A 17,347-nucleotide genomic window follows, 5' to 3' on the forward strand; every position below is an offset into this window, starting at 1 on the left:
AGATCCCCATTCTCTACTATTATTTTTTGATTCTTTCTGTTGATACTATTGACCAACCCCACCTTCTGGTGCCCGTTGTCATCCTATAGTATTTCTTTCATTCCTGTTCAGTAACGATTTTCCATCTTCATATTTGAATTTTGCCACCTCGTTATCCTCTCTGCTGGTCAGCCGTAGGAAGCTTTTATAGTAAACTCAGTTGTTATTACACTTTCAGTTACTAACTTTGTAAACACCTCCAGGAGTGGTAAGTCTTCCTCATCTCTTTTCTCCTCCTTTCAGTTCATACCGTATGTCCCTCAGCCACCTTTTCTGTCCTCAAACTAATAATGTCTAAGACAAATTTCTATCATCATATTGTCAATTTAAAATTTTCATGTTGCCAGCATTGAACTGCTCATGTCTCTTTCATATCTGATGTTCTCAAGAGTGTTCTGGGAAATATGCGCACCTACAAACTTCTGCAGGAGTCTGTCATTCTCACTTAGCTATTTGTATTCCCCAGGGTGATCCAGAAGCATACATGGTGAAGGTAACCTCTATACCTGCCTACAGGGTGGCTTTTCTTTTTTGTGTTTCTTGTAGGCAGGCACACCTGACACTTCAGTAATCTAGGTCACGCTGGCAGAATCACAGGATGGCTGAGGCTGGAAGGCACTTTTACAGATCATCTAGCCCAGCCCTATGTTCACAGCAGAGTCAGCTAAAGCAGGTTGCCTAGGACTGTGTCCAGTCGGGTTTTTAGTATCTCCAAGAATGACTCCACAGTCCCCCTGTGTTACCTAGTTCAATCACAGTGTTTAATCACCCTCGTAGTAAAAAAAGTGGGGTTTTATGTTCAGATAGAATTTCCAGCGTTTCAATTTTCACCCATCATCTCTTGTCCTTTCACTGGGCACCGCTGAAAAGAGCCTGGCTCTGCCTTCTTTGTTTTCCTCTTTGGGGATTTATACCAAAAGTATATAAATATCATCACGATTAAGATCCCCTTGAGCCTTCTCTTCTTCAGGCTGAACAGCTTCACCTCTCTCAGCCTCTCTTCCTATGTCAGATGCTCTAGTCCCTTAATGATCTTTGAGATCCTTTGGTGAACTTATTCCAGTATGTTCATGTCTCTCTTGTACCAGGGAGTCCAGAACTGGACACATCACTCCAGATGTGGTCTTATTATGGCCCAGAAAACTTCTGAATTTGCTGCGTCCTTCAGTGGTGTTGGGGTATTTCAAGTCCCACATCAGAACCAGGGCCTGTGGACTTGAGGATTCTTCCAGTTGTCTGAAGAAGTCCTCACCTACTTATTTCTGATCAAGAGGTCTGGTAACAGACATGTGGAGAATGTCACCCCTGTTGGTCTGCCCACTAATGCTGGTCAACAAGCTCTCAAGCTGGCTCATTACTCTTCCCTCAGCAAGTCTACATGCATCTTCACTGCTTTTTTACAGAAATGGTGACTTTCCCTCCTTGTCATCCTGGCTTATGCTTCTCAAAGAATCTGTATCTATCCATGCCAATGCTCCAGTCATGCAAGCTGTCCTTCCATGTCTCTCTCATCTCAATGAGGCTGTAGCCCTGTAACTGTATGCATACCTCTAATTCTTCCTGTTGGTTCCCCATGCTGTAGGCACTAGTGTACAGCACTTAAGAAACATACCCAGTCATGATGATTTCCCAGAAAAGGCATGAGAGCTTTCCCAGTAATGCTGGTGTCTTGACACTTCCTTATTTGTTTGCACGCTCTTGGTGGGAAAGAGGTGGGCCCCTTCTGTCCTGTTCTGTTGATTATGAGATCTGCATTTGTTGGTCCACTGTGTCTACAATTCCCTCTGGATTGTGGGACATTATCTCTCTCTCATATTATTCCCAGCCTAAAGCTCTCTGCAACAGGTCAGCCAGCCTTATGACAAAGATATTTTTGCCCTGCTTGGTCAGGTGGATACAATCTTCCCCTAACAGACCTTGATCCTCAGAGAGTGTCCAATTGTCATAATAGCCAAATCACTGTTGCTGACACCAGCTGAACCTACCAGGTGTTGACTTGTAGGATACATACATTCCTCTTCAAGTACTACCTTCTTACTGGCAGGATCAAGAAGAAAACTACCTGGCCCCTGTGCCCTTTACACCTGGCTCCACAGCCATGTAGCCACACTTGATAAGATCCAGGCTGCCACTAGCCATATTATTGGCACCCACATGGAAGAGCAACAGGGAAAATAACAATACAAGGAATGGACAGGCATTGGTGGTCTCTCTGCAGTGTCAAATACCCAAGTTCCTATCAAGCCACCAAACTGCCTGACCCATCAGCAGATGGGAACATCCATCCTCCACAGCAGGCAGTTGCCCTCTGCTGCCATCCACTGCTTCCTGGTGGTGCTGCTGTGGGGTACAGCCTCAGTTGACTTTGATGCATCATTGGACACAGGTCTCAGCTCCTTGCCTGCTACCAGGGCACTGGACCTATTCAGCAGCTGCAGATCTGCAAGTGGAACAGGAGCTGTCCTTCTGGTGCCAGATGTCATGAGCTTCCAGCCTTTACTCTGATTTCCCAACCCAACAGGCACAGATCTTGCCTGCTTCTCCTTTGGTACAGCTTTTATACCCCCAGGATCTTGGAGAAGCTCAGGTCACACTCCTTTTTCATCACCTCTGACATCATACAGCCTCCTAACCTCTGCCCACAGCTCCTTTCCTTGGTGACACAGAGGGTCCCTCAGTACACACCTCCTGTGGTCAAGGAAACCCTCTGCCTTAGCAAGAGACACCAGACACCCTACAGCCTGAAGCTGCAGAGCTGCATCCTCCCTCAGGAGCTTGCTCCAGCTTGAGATTCAGCCAAGCCAGGGGTAGTTGCTACAGGGCTGGTATACAGGGACCATGCCTGTGGTGTGTTACCACCACTGCAGAGCCTGTGTGCACTGCCCTCAGTAGAGTTTGTGGTCCCACTTCTGTGTGCCCTTCTGGCCAGGCTACTGCCTCCAATAGCTACACTGTTGGCCAGGCACCCCTAGGCACCAGCTGAAACGTTGTTTGACCCTCCCTAATCATTTGGAACAAAGCCCTTTGATGAGGAATAGCTGACAACATTTAAACTCATATTGTCTGTCTCACCAAACATGTCTTTCAGGAGGGGGAGGAAGGAAGGAAGGGGCTGCAGGCTTCCACTCAGCCCAGGAAAGGGTAAATGCTCTCATCTTTAACACTCTGTGCAAAAGGAGGAAGAATTATTATTTGCTCCAGGCGTACTTGAGGATGTACTCTTCTACTCATGCACATGTTTTCCTTCATTCCCAAGTTTCCAACAGAAGTGACTCAAAACTTCAGAGGAAGTTTCAAGGATGCAAACTTCCAGTGCACCTAAGCGTGTCACTGAAACTCAGGGCAAGATGCTGAAGCCTGAGAGTTAACTGTTGCCTGTTTTAGATCCAATCCAGAGGCACTTACCTTTCCCCAGATATCCCACTGGGTCTTTCAGAACTGGCAAGAGCAATATATCTACCACCACCACAGTGCTACAAGTTGTTTCACTAGATAGAAGTATGACAACTTGCACAGTAAGATTTTGTCTGATATGAATAAGACATATCAACTAACTTCAGATAGCCTATTGCTTTTCAGAAAGTTATTTCTCACAGACTTACTAGATAATTAAATTAATAAGTGGTTTTATTAAGCTTATAATTAAATGAATATTATTGTTAAGATTATTCAGGTTAGGTGTGAAAAAAATCAATATTGCTGATAGAGTATCAGGCAATTATTTTATAGACTGTTAATGGAAAGAGAAGGGTGAAATAAAATATAATACAGAAAAAAATGCCAACACCACTATGTTGTAAAGAAATGCAAGCTGTGGGACTTCATCTACTTGACAATTTAAATGTGTGTAATTTCTGGTCAAAGGGTTAGTACAGAAGGTACCTGTCCATTTCAGTCACCATCTGAAAGATTTCACTTGTTAAAGTAAATTAATTAAACATATACCTATTTCAGTTCAAGTAGCCAGCTCTTGCTAGACTTAAAAAGATGCAGACACCTGAGTGGCCTGAAGGTAATAAAAAGAGTAACATGACTATTAAAAAGCTAAATTTGTGTTGCTTACAGATATTCTTTGTTGAGGAAAAAATATTAAAAAAAAAAACTCGCTAATTGGCAAATTCAGGTATTGATCGAATTTGTGCTTCATTATGCAAATTCCATACTTAACAGTAAAACAAAAATAGAAAAGTCAATGGAACTTAAGATTTTAATCATGAGACGTTAGATAAACAATTATGGTTACCAGACCAATGTTAACATTGCTACATTGAGTTATATATTATTTTGTCTCTCAGATTTTACAATAAAGCATATAATTTTCCTTGTGTATAATCCACTACAGTTATTAATGAATGCTAACAATGCTCCTCTATTACACAACTGGGAAAGACGGAGAGACTATATGCTTTTGTCAAAGGTACCAAAATCTACATTTAAAATTAATAGGGCCAGGATGAGAACTCATTTATTATTTAGCATTTGGTGGAGCTCATAAACTCATTTATACACTACCATAGGGCTTCTGTTTATTAGTCAGCAGAAAGCTGTCAGAACATTTTTTGAAGAATATCTTGTTTTTCATTTTGTTGTTGTAAAATGTGCAAATGTGTCTGAGCAGTTGCAGAATTATATTGGTTTGATAACATCTTAATCAGGAAGCTTTCTCAGATCCATGACAGACAGGAGAGGCAGAATTACCTTGGAGTGGGAAACTGCCTGGTAGTTAAGACTTTCACCTGAGAAAGTAGAGACACAGACTTGGATTCTAGCTTTGGTTAGCAAATGCAGACTATGGATGTAAGGACAGATACAATCTCTTTTCCGCTAGTTTTCTCCCTCAAGAAATAAATTAGAAAGAGCCTAGTCCCTGACCAGAGAGACAAGAGCCTGCATATTGCATGCCCATTCTCTCCAGCCACTGGATTATAACTATTTTAGGTGGGATTTGTTAACAGTGGAGGTCCTGCTTAGTTGGAGGGCATGGCTGCAGGGAGTCCAGCAGCAAAGTCTGGAGAGGCTCCTTCCCTGCTGCTTAGTGCTGGGTAGAGGAGCTTTCTGGCTGAGTGCACTGGAGGGCATAGCCTGAAATGGATGAAGAGCAGAAACAAAGCATAATGTCACTCCCTGCAGAGTCAGGAAAAAATGCACTAATTACCTCCGGGGAGAGACCTGCTAGGGAGTCAGTTGGCTAGTACACCAAGAAATGGGGGAGGAGGATTCAGGGCTGAGATGACTCAAGACTGGTTGGGTCAGAACAATCTGGGGACAGGGAAGACAAAACTGCAACACATTTTGAGCAGAGAAACGCGTTGTGATAGTACCTAGAAGAAAGATCTGGTGAGTACTGTAAGTGGTAAAGTACTGAAGTATCCTGGAAGGTTAATATAGGAATACCATTTTTGATGTCCATGAACCTTTATTGTATGTTTTATTCTCAAATTCCTCAAAGTATGCCTGAAGCACCTCTTATCAAAATTTCTATAATGGGACTTCATTGGTTTTACTTCACTTCCCTAACTTCTTAGTGTCTGTCTTATGACTTTCAGACTTTACTGGAGGTAAGCATTTGCTATTTCTTCATGGTCTGTGGTGATATTATTTACTTGACAAGTCAGCACTGCTAATACTAGAGTTTAGTTTTTAAATTTAGATTGCAGTGCTGTTCCTGATTGAGCTACCTTATGATATAAGGCATACACTCTCTCCAAATCTCCTTTCACCACCCTTCAGAAAACCCACATAGGTAGAAGAAACGGTTACAATATCCTGGTAGGTATGCTCTACTATTGTTGTTTGTAAAAATTAATTGAGGGGTTTTAGGTATTAAAGAGTAAATGCCACAGAGGAAAGACTTATAGACTGAAAGGTTGGAGAACTGTTGCTCAAGGCAAAAAATGCTGCAGCAGGTGGAAAAGGTGGGTGACTGCTTCAGGGAGGCTGGAATTGGTTCCAGGACTGTCCTGTGAGAGGGAGCTAGAAAAATCAGTCAGAAGGTGGGAAACACATGTTCTTGTCATTAGGGGTAAAAACAAAGAGAGAAAAAAAGTTTAGGAGTTTTTTTTTTTGTTGGTTTTTTTTTTTCCAAGGCTGGGTTTTCAACAACTTTTAACAAGCAACAAACTTAGAACATTTTGCATTTGGAAAAGGGACTAATTTTCATGCAGTGAAAGATGAAATTAAATAAAAAATCTGGTATTTATTGCTGGATTTTATTGCTAGAGAAAAGATGGGAAATGAAGACATCAGTGAAGTTATATGTCTTTGATATAAAAAAGATATTTTTCAAAGGATTTAGCATTAGAAAATTGCTGAATAACAGAAAACATTGTGGTTCTCTGAGTGAAGATAACTCAGGTGTTTGCTATAAGGACACAACTAGTAGTAGTCCAGGCCCCATTTCATCCCTGTGTGCTGTTAACCCGACACCCAGCACCAAATGAGAGCTCTCCCAGATCATGATTCCTCCAAATGCTTTCCACAAAATACCTGTCTGCCTTAAGATACAAACGTGCATATTAAATGGTTGCAAGCAGAATGATCAAATTATTTATTTTCTGTTATTTTTACTCACATTGGCAGGAGTTTTGTTAAGATTGAGTTTTATAAAAGTGTGAGGGGTGTTTTAGTTACTCAGCAATGTTCTTGAAAATTTATGATGTTCTTTACTTTTCCAGGTAAGAATTAAATAGCGCTTCTTTTTCCTTCCTTCACTTTTCACTTAAAGTTGAGTGAAACAGGTTTTGAAGGGAGGATTGATGGAAAGATGTTTAGGATCTCCAGTCAGAATAGTCCTGTAAACATTCTTTTTAGAGTGTTTGCATTACAGAAAAAAACCCCTACATTTGAAAACACATTTTCCTGTTACCCACGTTATTTCATATTCTTTGTCTTTAATGTTATTGATGTTTCCAATTATATTTTAACTGTTGTTTGGTTCCACTATGTTCATGATCTTTAATATGTTGCATATGAAAATTAGTAGAAATATTTTGGGTTATTCCACACCAACATCTGGGAATTTTTCATGCATTCTTATAAAAACCTAGCAGTCAGAAAATTACCTTTCTTTTTTTATTTTTTTATTTTTTTTGGTTGTCAGAGTATTAGTACCACATCACTAGGCAAGTATAAGATATTAGCTGGAATACTATTTACAGATCTGGTCATTTATTTTGATAAAAGTTGTTAAACATGACTAGATTCAGAAGAAGTTACTAGGTCATATGGGACCTGTATTACAAGAGTACCTAAAAATTGTTGCTTCTTTGGCTTGGTAAAGAAACCTTGAGGAAGGACATGATTGCCTTCCACAAATATTAAGTAGTTTACACCTGGTCTAAAGCTGGTTCTACAAAGAGGCTTTGTTGCATTTATGAAAGGATTACATTATGCACATGTCTATGAAAGCAGGAGGGTCCAAGCTTCTTGTCTAATCCTTACTTTGTGTCATTTTAATTCACTTTTATAGCAGCTATGCGTTTACTTTTGCTGTTCTCTTTTGCATCTTACCATTCCTTTCTGTGAGGAACTATTCTTACTCTTCTCACACTTTGTGTACTAATTTGTTATTCTTTTTCTATATAATCAGTTCCAAATTCCCTAAAAATGTAAGATGGTAAGGATGCATTTGCCACACCTGCAGGTTTGTTTGTTCATTAACATGTGAACATCTGCTGTTCTGTAATTATTGAATGTAAAGAAGGTGGAATTTATGTACAGTTCCATTTTACCTTGATGAGTTTGTGTTTTTTTTTTTTTTAACTATGTGGTTTTTAGAGTCAGGATTTTTACCCTTCAAAATACACATTGTTTTTGTAGTCTGAAGTTTAAAGGCACACAAGTTTGCTATTTGTAGTTATTGTAACCAAATTTTTGTAGTTATTTTTATTAAATGATTTTTTTTTTTAAAAAGTACAGCTGGATCACCCTTCAACTATGATAGGAACAAATTGAACTCTACTCAGAGAGGAATGTAATGTTCAGATCATTTCTAAAATGTTGATACAGTACATTGGGGAGGAATCAGAATTCCACATCTCAGGTTAATAAAGTGTTGTAGAGTCTATTTTTTCCATGATATTTAAGCTTCCCAGAGCCTAAAATTATTCTTCATTAATGCACTGAAAAGAGATAGATTTTGAATTGTATTACAATATCAGCATAGCTCAGAAAAGCTTGAAAGCGTATAGCACAATACAGGTTCAACCGCTCTTTTAACTTGATATTGACTTCATACTTTGAAATTTCTATTTTTTGAGGGGGAAAATGGATATTATATATCTTATTTAAAACAAAATAACGTTGATCAGCTTTGGTATTACTCAGGATAAACACTTTTTTATTCCAGTTGGAACTGAAGAGAGAAGGTCTGCCTTAAAGGCATCCGCTGTGAACAAAGGGTTGAGAGTTCAAGACAATTGCTCTGGCTCATTGGTGTTGGGGTTTCAATTTGGACCTCCACAGTGGTGCTAAAAAGAGAACAGAAACCCAAGAGAGCAGATGACTCTGGCAAAGTAAACTTCTCTTACAGTCTTCATATATTTTTCAAGTCGCTTTAGAGAAACTAAAATAAGAACTAATGAAAATATAGGATAACATTGTTTATGACTTTTTTGTGTCAGTATCAGTGTTAAAAAGTTAATAAATTGAGGTCCTACTGAAGACCAAGTTATTTGTAGTGTATCTGCAACGAATAAACATTTTCTTTTTAAAGCAGCAAGAAGAACAGGTTAAAGGCTAAAATGGCACACTTTAATCTTTATATGCTTATTCAGTTTTGCACAGGGTAAAACTGCCTGCCCTGGAACAGAGAGAGAACTCTGGAAAACTCAGAGTTACATACTTTGGGGTAATTTTTTCTAAGTTTTGGGGGGTTGGGTTTTTTTTTTTTGTTTGTCTGTTTTTTAACCTTCTTAGTGATAAATGAGTGATAGGAAAGGAAAGGGGAACTTATCAGGCCACCAATATATATTGATATATAAAAAAGTACCAAGAACGAGGAATTAATGGTGTCTATAGGAATAAATTCATTTGGGGACAAAAAAAGCAGATGAAAGATTGTTTTAATGAATTCCTAGAACTGAATGAATTTGCCTGTCTTACAGAGCACTGAATGCCTTCCTGAAGTTTTGTTTAAGTAATCTGTGAGGAACAAGACCGGGTCATGGAGCTGTTCTCATTATACCAAAACGAATGGAAGAAGAATTAAAACACTTGAAAAAGTTAGGTTTTGTATAAAGCCAGAAAGGAAACTTAAGGTCAAAGATGAAAGTCACACTTAAAATATCAAACCACAACTACCAACAAGAGATTAATTTCTTTTTGCCATCATCTGCTACAGGAAGGAGAACAGGACCACCAAAGATTTTGACTCTGCTATAAAGATCCCATCATTTAAGTATATTTTGCTGTGGTTTTCCATGTTTTTACATCCATTTAAAGACGCCAGAAATCAGGTGATGAGAACACAAAATTGCTGGGAACTGCTGTAAAAAAAGTGGCTGCAGGTCAGTGGGCATAGGGAGTTTGTAAGCTCTTAGAATCATAGAATCATAGAATTGTCTAGGTTGGAAGCGACCCTTGGGATCATCGAGTCCAACCATCTACCCTACTCTACAAAGTGCTCCCCTACACCATATCCCTCAACACCACATCTAAACGTCTCTTAAACGCACCCAGGGATGGTGACTCAACCACCTCCCAGGGCAGTCTATTCCAATGCCCGACCACCCTTTCTGTGAAAAATTCTTTCCTAATGTTCAGTCTAAACCTACCCTGTTGGACCTTGAAGCCATTCCCTCTTGTTCTGTCATTAATTACCTGTGAGAAGAGACCAGCACCAACCTCTCTACAGTGTCCTTTCAAATAGTTGTAGAGAGTGATGAGGTCTCCTCTCAGCCTCCTCCTCCTCAAACTAAACAGACCCAGCTCCTTCAACCGCTCTTCATATGATTTGTTTGCTAAGCCCTTCACCAGCTTCGTTGCCCTCCTCTGCACTCGCTTCAGCACCTCGATATCTCTCTTGTATTGAGGTGCCCAAAACTGGACACAATACTCGAGGTGTGGCCTCACCAGTGCTGAGTACAGGGGCACAATCACCTCCCTACTTCTGCTGGCCACGTTATTTCTAATACAAGCCAGGATGCCATTGGCTTTCTTGGCCACCTGGGCACACTGCCGGCTCATATTCAGCCGCTTGTCAATTAGAACCCCAATTGTATGCTCCAGAATGCCACTGCCCTGCTTCGTGGTAATTTTATATAATAGCCTGCAAAGGTGATTTTTCAGTTCCTGTTCTGAACTCTTTGCATCTCAAACTGTTTCCAGTGATGTTTCTTTTCCTCCCTGTTTGAACATACACATTCTTTATCCTGTTCACATATAAACAGGAACTCTCCTATGGAGAAGTAATGAGAGAATGACCTTTCTCTATGCCTAGGTAATTCTTTCTTTCTGGTTTCTGTGTGGTTATTACTCTGACCTGTTCCAAGCTGTTATATAGACAGGACTTCTAAATCATAATTTTCTTAAAATAGTGGGGTTTTCTGATCACTTTTATTACTCTGTCTCTCACTTAGCACAGAGCAAGCCTGCTGCACTGGGCTCTCCAAAGGCATAACTAGAATCCTTAGATAAGGTTTATCTGCTAAAATATCTACTCAGTGCTAGTCTAGATACTGATTTCTGTATATTGACTATAAAGATATGCTTAGACAAATAGGCTTGGTGTGAAAATTTGAGATCGAGATAATCATATTTAGCTCTTCTTTCCAAATTTCAACAGAGCTGAGGTTGGAGCTAAGTTGGCAGGGCAAAGTTATGTATGAATACATATGTATATATGTACACATAAAGTCTCTTTTGTATTTCTCGTAACATTAAATCTACTGAATTCCTGCATGGCTCCTGAACCATGGCTTAGCAGTCTCCAAAAGGCATTGATTTAGATGACTTGCTAGTATCACAAGGATTATGCCTCTCTGGAGCTCAATGCTAAAGCTCTCATTCATGTCAATAGGACGCAGGGGCAGGCATGATTTCTTTAGAATAGTTATCTTTTATTTACAATGTTATTTCTTTCTGTTACTGCATTTGCTCAAGGGCTGTAATCGATGTATAGTTTTTGTTGTTCTCACTTAAGGCCACTGACATGGTGGTTAGTTTTCTTTTACTTCATCTCTGACCCAAATCGATGGACAACAGTCACTATTCATGACTGCTTCTAGCAGATTTTTATGGGAAAAAAGAAACAGCATTGTTGGTGTGGTAACATAAAATGGGCCATCCTCAAGCTTAAAACAGAAGGCTCTATTTCAACAAATATCCACTAGAAACTTGTTTGGATTTACAAGTTCCAAATGCAAAAATCAGAACACAATTCAAGTCATTGATTTGTCACATGGTGTAAGAATAATAATCCAAATCTAGAAATCTCTTCTTGAGACTTCTAGTTAGAGTCACTTCAGGACAACTATCTCTACATAGACATTGGCATCTACTGTAATTTTTCATTCTGCTAGTGTCCTTCTGGTAGGCTGCTAATCTAGTGTTCCTGTGTCATATCTACCATATGTAGAGGTTTGGGACATCCTGTGGCACTCAACTGATGGCACTCAACATCCGTAGGCATGGTAACTATATCCAGCCTTGCATTGACAAACTGCACCTTGTCTTCTGATTCCATAATGTTTGTTGTATTGGCAGCCTAGCTGGAAGGAAGGAAATACCCATACTATATATGGTGCTGAACACATATAAAGTTTTCTATTTGCATCCATTGTACGCAGAGCTAGCCTCCTGTTCTGGGATATCTAGGGACATAGAATGGGAGCTAGTAAGAGAGTAATATTAATCTGCTATTTCACTCTAGGTATCAATTTTTCTCTATGGATAAAGAATAATCTAGACAAATAAGTTTGATGTGTAAATCCATAATATAGATGTCTGTATTTAGTCCTTTTTTCTAAATATCAGGACAGTTCAGGGTAGAACTCAGTGCCTATGTAGGCAGTAGGGGAGTTCTGCTGGATGGGGACGGCATTTAACTTAGAAGTTGATACTGAGGACAAGGAAGTTGCTGGTGATTTAAGCATCTCCAGCATGAGGGTGTTGTTGAAGGGAACTTTCTAGAACCTTTTCCTGAACCTGGAAGTTAATTTTTACCTAAATCTCATTTTCAGTGTGAAAGTACATACTCTTGTACTTGTTGAAATTCTTATTCTACTTCATCTTAAGATCATAATAAATGCCCTGTATACCGGAAATCATACCTATGACCTTGTCATGCACTGCTGTAAATTGCAGTCTAAATTGTACTGACATGGATAGAAGTACGGTCACTTAAATCAGTTATAAGTCAGTGTAGCTGTACTTAAATTGGCCAAATCTTTGCTGATTTACATCAGCAAAAAAAATCTATCATGCTGAATTTATTTAAGTTTTAGCAAGTTCTATTGAACTGGTAATGATAATGTGGTAATTGCTCCGATTTGTGTGATATGTAGAATCTTTCAGTATACTTAGCGCCAATTAAAATACAATGTAACCCTAGATTTTTCTTGCAAATGCACAAGAGATGTTAAATTTTTGCTTGTTTGCTTTTTTAAGAAAACAAAGTATTTATCACTGGTTCTGGAATGTAAGCTAGTTGTTATTGGTTTATATCTGCTGAAGAAAATCAAGGTTTCATTTCATACATTAAGCAGGGTGAATCAGATTGCATATGACACCTCTCCTGCGTGACAAATGGGTTTGTAAAGTATTACTTGCACAGCATAATGGCAATTTGTCTACTCGGTGGCTGTAACAAACGCATTACATTTTTGTTTAACGGTTATAATTCATCATTTCAATACACAAAATACATGCAGATACTTTATTTCTCAACAGGGGATAAATAGGATGTCAATACTAAAGTTACATTTGTTTCCCAAAAGCAGTACTACTAATTCATTCTTGTGTCTCCCCATAAGTAGGAGCCAGGCTGTGATTGTAGGACTGCATTTTTAAGGACAGTCAAAAATTATACTGAAGAAAAAACCATGCTGCATAAACACTTCGTGCTCATTTGAGCAAGTGTAACACTATGAGGAAATGTCACAGGACACATTTATTTTTAAGTCTATTTGAGGCAGAAATCATGACTGCTTTACCTACATTTCTTGATATGGGCTTAGAGAATATCTAAATATCGAAGTAAATCTAAATGAGTAAATCTCTTTTTCCCTGCACAGCTCCTTAGAAACTTTTGCTTGCCCATGTCAGCTTAAAAAAAAAATATCCTTAGCTTCAGTAGACCTTTTAAAATACAATAGTGCAACCAGAGAAAAAAAATACTCTCATATTGAGTGAAATATCTTCAATAGAAAGTCTCAGTAGCAATATTTAAAATAAACAGAGATATATACACCCATTGTGGCTCTTCTGTGATGTGCATGTAATAAATGTTTTCAATGTAATCTATTATGTAAAACAAATTTATGATAATAATTATTGATATCATTTAATGTTACTCTGAGATGATCTCAATTGGATTTTAAGATCTTAACAGGTTTAGCACAACAGTGGTCATTTTTATATGAGTGAATAGGTAATTAAGAGTTGCAGAATTCTGAAGAGGATTTCTTGCAGATTAGAAAATAAGAAGTAGGTTTAGCATTTCTTCAGATGCAGTTTATGTCTTTAATCTTAAAGGCAGAAATTTAGATTTTCCTCATGTGTTTGGTGTAGAATAGACGAGAACAGAACAACATATTTCAGTTGGAAGGGACCTACAATGATCATTGAGTTCAACTGCCTGAACAATTCAGGGCTGACCAAAAGTTAAAGCATGTTGTTAAGGGCATTGTTCAAATGCCTTTTAAACACTGACATGCTTGGGGCATCGTCCACCTCTCAAGGAAGCCTGTTCCAGTGTTTGACCACCCTCTCAGTAAACAAATGTGTCCTAATGCCAAGTCTGAATCTTCCCTGGCACAGCTTTGAATCATTCCTATGCATCCTCTCACTGTATCGCAGGGAGAAGAGACCAGCACCTCTGTCTCCACTTCCCCTCCTCAGGCAGCTGTAGAGAGCAATGAGGTCACCCCGCAGCCTCCTTTTCTCCAAACCAGACAAGTCCTCAGATGCTCCTCAGAAGACATTCCTTCCAGCCTTTTCACCGGCTTTGCTGCCCTCCTTTGGATGCATTCAAGGACCTTCACATCCATCTTGAATTGTGGGGCCCAGAACTGCACACAGTACTCAAGGTGAGGCCGCACCAATCCTGAATACAGTGTGATAATCACCTCTTTTGAGCAGCTGGTTATGCTGTGTTTGATGCACCCCAGGATGTGGTTTGCCCTCTTGGCTGCCAGGGCACACTGCTGGCTCCTATTGAGCCTGCTGTCGACCAGCACATCCAGATCCCTTTCTGCAGGACTGCTCTCCAGCCACTCCTCTCCCAGTTTATCCTTGTGTCTGGCGTTACTCTGTCCCAGGTGCAGAATTGGGCATTTGGACTTGTTAAATTTCATGCCATTAATCATCACCTAATGCTCCAATCTGTCTAGATCCCCCTGCAAGGCCTCTTGTCCCTCAAGACTGTCAACATAACCTCCCAGCTGGTATCATCAGCAAACTTGCTAATGGTGCATTCAAATACTGTGTCCAGATCATTGATAAATACATTGAACAAAATTGGCCCTAGGTCTGAGCCCTGAGGAATACCAATCGTTACTGGTTGCCAGCCAGATGCGGCCCCATTCACTACAACCCTTTCAGCAAGTGCTTCACCCAGCACTATGTGAACCTGTTGTTCTCACAGTTGGAGACCCATCTGTCCCTCAAAGAAGGATGTTGTGAGGGACAGTGTCAAAAGCATTGCTAAAATCCAGAAAAACTACATCCAACACCCGGGGAACTACAGGCGAGTCAGTTTCACCTCTGTGCCTGGCAAGATCATGGAGCAGAGCCTCCTGGAAACTCTACTAAGGCACATAGAAAATAAGTAGGTGATTGGTGACAGCCAGCATGGCTTCACCAAGGGCAAGTCATGCCTGACAAATTTGGTGGCCTTCTATGAAGGGGTTACAGTGGTACTGGACAAGGGAAGAGGAACTGTTGTCATCTACCTGGACTTGTGCAAAACATTTCACACCCTCCCACACAATATCCTGGTCTCTAAATTGGAGAGACATGGATTTGACGAATGGACCACTTGGTGGATAAAAAACTGGCTGGATGGTTGCACTCAAAGAGTTGCAGTCAACGGCTCGATGTCCAAGTGGAGAGCAGTGACGAGTGGCATTCCTCAGGGGTCGGTACTGGGGCCTGTACTGTTCAACATCTTTGTCGGCGACATGGACAGTGGGGTCAAGTGTACCCTCAGCAAGTTTGCCGATGACACCATGCTGTTTGGCGAGGTAGACACGCTGGAGGTGAGGGATGCCATCCAGAGGGACCTGGACAGGCTGGAGAGGTGGGTCCAAGCCAACCTCATGAAATTCAACAAGGCAAAGTTGCAAGGTCTTGCACGTGGGTAGGGCAATCCCAAGCACAAATACAGGCTCAGCAGGGAATGGCTGGAGAGCAGCCCTGAGGAGAAGGACCTGGGGGTGCTGATTGACGAGAAGCTCAACATGAGACAGCAATGGACGATTGCAGCCCAGAAGGCCAACCGTATCTGCATCAGAAGAAGTGTGGCCAGCAGGTTGAGGGAGTTGATTCTGCCCCTCTACTCCACTCTGGTGAGACCCTACCTGGAGTACTGCATCCAGCTCTGGAGTCCCCAGCATAAGAAGGACAAGGACCTGCTGGAGCATGTGCAGAGGAGAGCCACGAGGATGATCTGAGGGCTGGAGTACCTCTCCTCTGAGGAGAGGCTGAAAGAGTTGGGGCTGTTCAGCCTGGAGAAGAGAAGGCTCGGGGGAGATCTTATTGCGGCCTTCCAGTACCTAAAGGGGGCCTACAGGAGAGCTGGGGAAGGACCTTTTACTAGGGCACGTAGCAATAGGACGAGGGGGAATGGCTTTAAACTGGAAGAGGGCACGTTCAGATTAAACATTAGGAAGAAGTTTTTCACTGTGAGGGTGGTAAGGCACTGGAACAGGTTGCCCAGAGAGGTTGTTGAGGCCCCATCCCTGGAGGTGTTCAAGGCCAGGCTGGATGTGGCCTTGGGCAACCTGGTCTAGTGAGAGGTGTCCCTGCCTATGGCAGGGGGCTTGGAACTGGATGATCTTCAAGGTCCCTTCCAACCTAAACCATTCTATGATTCTATGATTCTTTTCAGCTACTAGGCAGGTGACCTTATCATAGAAGGATACCAAATTAGTTAAACAGGACCCTCACTTTGTGAACCTATGTTGACTGTGCCTGATGATTGGATTATTCTTTAAATGCCTTTCAATAGCACCCAGTATGACCTCCTCCGTAATTTTTCCAGGAACTGAGGTTAGACTAACAGCTCTGTAGTTTCCTGTGTCTTCCTCATGCCCTTCTTGTAACTTAGAACAACATTGGGTAGCTTCCAACCAGCAGGGATCTCCCCAGACTCACAAGACCTTTGCTAGATGATTGAGGGGGGTCCTGCCATAACATCCGCTAGTTCCTTCTTTACTCTGGGATCCCATCAGGCCTCATGGGCTTGCGAACATTCAGCTGGTGCAGCTGGTCCCTTACAATTTCAGTGTCAACAGAAGGAAAGTCAATTGAAAAGAATAGTCAACTCTGGCTATTTCAACAGAAACACAGTGTGAATCAAAGGTGCTTATTCAATGTATGATGTTTAATGTAGTGATTCCGCAGATGTAGGATTAACAATCATGAAACTAATTTAAGACAACTTCTGTTCTGTGAAATCAGTAAAACTATCCCCAATCTATTATGCTATATTAGAACATGTTTCTGCAGAATTAAAGTTTAATATGCAGCCATCAGTGTCAAGGGCAATATAATTTCACATATCAACTAATCTGAGGTCAGCAATGGCCTTCTAGAAAACTGCTGAATATACCGAACAAGAAAACGCATAAAAATTTCACGCATATTTCTTCATTCCTTTGTGTTTTGGGGAACAAAAAATAAGTCTATTCCAGTTCCTGCATGGTGAAGGAAGATGTGAAAAGGTCTTTAAGGAAAATAAACAACAATTTTGTCATGATAGCACCTGTCACCCCAGCTAAAGCTGGGAGACTTTCCAAAGAGAATTTCTCTACTTTTGTAACTGTGTGCCTCAGTTTAAAAATTAGAAATGTTAGGATTATGATTTAAAAATAAGAAACCATTTGATTAAATTGAAATTAAGCTAAATGCTGGAGAAAACTTATCGTTT

This window comes from Vanellus vanellus (genome assembly GCF_965231255.1).
Source record: "Vanellus vanellus genome assembly, chromosome: 1".
Taxonomy (NCBI): Eukaryota; Metazoa; Chordata; class Aves; order Charadriiformes; family Charadriidae; genus Vanellus; species Vanellus vanellus.